Source organism: Zea mays, chromosome 2, assembly GCF_902167145.1.
Source record: "Zea mays cultivar B73 chromosome 2, Zm-B73-REFERENCE-NAM-5.0, whole genome shotgun sequence".
In the NCBI taxonomy this organism is placed as follows: domain Eukaryota; kingdom Viridiplantae; phylum Streptophyta; class Magnoliopsida; order Poales; family Poaceae; genus Zea; species Zea mays.
Genome location: NC_050097.1, coordinates 97,590,445 through 97,594,069, shown reverse-complemented (window position 1 = coordinate 97,594,069; position 3,625 = coordinate 97,590,445). Strand labels below are relative to the sequence as shown.

Sequence of the window (3,625 nt, the reverse complement as noted above, 5' to 3'; positions counted from 1 at the left end):
CCACATAGGCAAGCACTAAAAACTACTCTATATGTTCAACTTAGCATCTAGAAAAGAAGTCTAAAAAATCAAAATTCTGTTAATTGAAAAAAGCACAGGATAATTTCAAATTATTTGTAGACATGATTGCACAACAAATTCTAGTATTTTCAAATAGCAAACAATTGATAATTAGAACATCACATAATAGACATGGAAATCTTTGTACTGAAGAATGAGGTTTACCGGAGCATGCAACTGAGTTCCAGAAGTGAAATGTTCACCCTTTACTTAGGAGTGCACAGATGGAGCGCTAAGTATGCTTGGGAGAACTTTAGGCAGGTTGTATGCTGTAGCAGTTCGATGCCGTTTGTTTGGTAATATCCACTGATAGACAGAATCTTGGTTTTGGATTTTTTTAAAAAAATTCCTGTTTTTGGTTACACATCTACAATCCATACTTGCATCCAAACAATGCATGGTCTGGTAATAAACCAATTAACGACTCACGTCTCAGTTATTATGACTTGAGGATAGGAGTTGAGATCAAGAAATATTAGAGTTACAGCTTAAGGTTCAGAGAGGAAACCCCTATATACTTGCTTGTAATGGTATGATCATTTTTTTCAAGGTAACATTTTCTAGCATCTTCAGTTGTCTGCTTGACTGAATGCAATATATTAGTTGTAATAAATATTGCTCTTCTGTTGTGCACAAACGACCGATATATCACTTGCAAAAATTTGTTAGATAAAGGTAATTGCTACCTACTTTGTATTCTTCCCTTCATTAGGAACACCTAGAGAATGTGTTGTGGTTGAAATGAGGCCTTGTGAGAAGTACTGTTGACAGAAATAGCGGAAGTAAGAAAGGAACCTTGCACGGCAATGCCTGATGGCAGAGAGGTAGTGCGAGGCTCATACCGCCACTCGGAGCTCTGATGTAGGTGCAGATGGCGCCAGTGTGCTCTTGCAGCTGAACTCAACCTTACGAGGATGGTATTGGTACTTGCTACGCACGACGACGGTGGGGTCCATGGACTGGCACGACAGGGACGGGGCCGCGTGCCTCGATGACGCGCGGCGGTGGCCGTGCGGGTACGGTTGCACCACCGCGCCAGGTACATCGTCAGCGCGAGGTTTTGCTCCCGTTCCCACGCGGTGAGGCGGCGGCAACAACAGTTGCTGCTAGAGAGGAGGCGGTGCAAGTGGCGACAACAGTTGCATGTCAACCCCCTAAGAAAGAAGAATACCAATGTTCAGAATAAAAGTGAAATGCCTAATATCAAATTTAGTGGCTAACAAAAGCAGAGGTAATAGGACTAACGTAACAGATATGATAAAGTGTTGATAGAATGTTGATGATAGGTTTCTTAGGCTTTTAAAGCAAATTTGCAACTCAAGTAGTACAAAGTGTGTGTTGTTCAAAATTGAAACCTACATTTGTTGCTTCAGCAGTAATACGTAATATATATTGTTAAAAAATGAGTTATAAGCAAGTCTTGTGTGTTATCTTTGGGGGGAAATCGTCAAATCAAGTGAACTGTTGATTAAAACTATGACACCATTTGAGAAGTTATGAAAATTAGGTAATCCAGTTTGTAGAGTTGAGAAGACAGTACCTGACCCAACGCTGGCAGGCTTAGAGCTTCGAGATTTCCTTCAGCCAGGTCGACTGGAAGTTGTCTCCTGTAATCCACATGTCAAAGGGGAATGTTTCAGTAGTTGTCTTCAAATTTGAATCGAAGCCTAACAATGCTAGGAAGTTGCTCAAGAGTAACAAAACCTTAGTTCCAGTGTCATCTTCGGAAGTACATGCTGAATTGCGCAGTCTAGTTATCCAGTTGCCTTCAAGAAGACATCAACAGTGGCACGTCTACTCTCTATAGCACATTGGAAATATGTGGCCTTGTCAGCGCATGAGCACTATAGACAGAAGTACTTGAATGCACGATAAATTGTTAGCATCTTTCAGTGGCCTAATTTAAATAAAGGATAAAGGAAACTTGGACACAGCAGTCTCCAGGCCGACAACTCTTTGGATTCATCTACAGCTAACAATTGTAGTACCTTCAGAAACTCTTGGGGCGTAGCCATTGCCGTATGACCTTGGGAGAAGCAGGGTGTTGGCCTGCTGCAAGCAGACCATGGCCATCAAGTGCAGCACCTCGTACCAGACATCTGACATGGTCGTCTCCTGAGATTGAAAAGTTGTTGTATTTACATATAGCTGATTTCGAGCAACAAGACAACAACGAGTTCACGGAATCCACGGCTGGACACACATACCTCAGCATTATCCTCTTGGTTACTCCAGGTGAACTGCACTTTGTGCCTCAAGACGCTACCTACACGTTCTACAGACTGGGCGAATCAGAACAACAGGACTGTGAACCGAAACAAGAGCAAACCAACCACCCACTACATTATTGTAGCAGTTGTTCCTCACCTTGTTGTGTTAGTCCCAGCAGAACGGGCAAGTAGTCTTTCGAGGGCCGTAGATGGTGACACACTACTTTGTTCATATCACAGAAATAAAGCGAGACCATCTAAGAAATTTAGGGGTTCTATAGAACGAGGAGTGGTGAACAGCAATAAACCAGCCGGACGGCGGTGGTTCGCGGCAAGCTTATATGGAGACGGCTGCGGCGGTGGCCGGTCGGCCAATAACTGCGTTGGATAGCTTGCGCGCGCGTACCTGATCAGTGATCGCCCCCCCCCCCCCCCCCCCGGCCGGGCCGCCGTGGCAGTGCATGGCGAAATTAAGTCCGGCAACGGTGGCAGGGGGACAGATCTCGACGGGAAAGATTGCGTCTTTGTCCAGGGCCATCAACTATGACAGTGAATCGACGCGAGATGCTAGCTGCTGCTGCTCCTGCTCCGGCTGGATGCATGGTGATGACACTGATATCACCGTTGATCCATCCATCTGGGGCAATTACTGAGGCTGCTGCCTGAGTGGCTAATTACGCCACTGGGATGTTGTCATTGATAAATCACACATCCCATACTTAATAATTGGACCCAGGTTCCTGCAAAACAGTGTCTTCTTTTTCTTTTCTGTCTGTGCACCGAATTTGATCCAATGGTAGTACTCGTACCCTTTTTCTTTTCTGTCCGTGCATCGAACAGTGAGATCTGAACCTCCGAAAATTTTGTTATTGTCCTTCATGTACTTCTCCCAGTCTAGTGACGACTCCTTCTCCAGCTTCTTCTTCACGCCGCCATTTGCCTCAGGCAGCCATCAGAACCAACCATTTCCATCGTCCAAAAAATAGATGTTCAAATCAACCCCAAATCACATCATGAATGACAAGAATATGCACGACAGATATAGGAATCGAAGAGGAATTTTATTGAATGACAAGAATATCCGCGAGAGGAGCTCGCCTGCTCGGCGCCCGCGGCGAGGAGCTTGTCCAGTCGTCGTGCCGAGCGGGCGGGCGGCCTGGGCGGAGCTCGGGTAGGCAGCGCCTCAGCCTGGTCGCGGGCAGGTTCGGTCGAAGCTCACGGCTGCCCGGCGCCGGCGGTCTGGGGCGGAGCTCGGAGGCGCGGAGGCTCGACGTGGAGGCCTGGCGTGGCGTCGGCGGCTCGACGGACGCCGGTTGCAGCTCGCGTAGATGAGGGGAGTGGGAGGCGATTGATGT

General features: G+C 46.6%; 1 pseudogene; it reads right to left on the bottom strand.

The window, feature by feature from the left end:
- Window positions 1–1,166: 1,166 nt before the first annotated feature.
- On the bottom strand, window positions 1,167–2,135 carry LOC103648802 (uncharacterized; annotated as a pseudogene).
- Window positions 2,136–3,625: the final 1,490 nt, after the last annotated feature.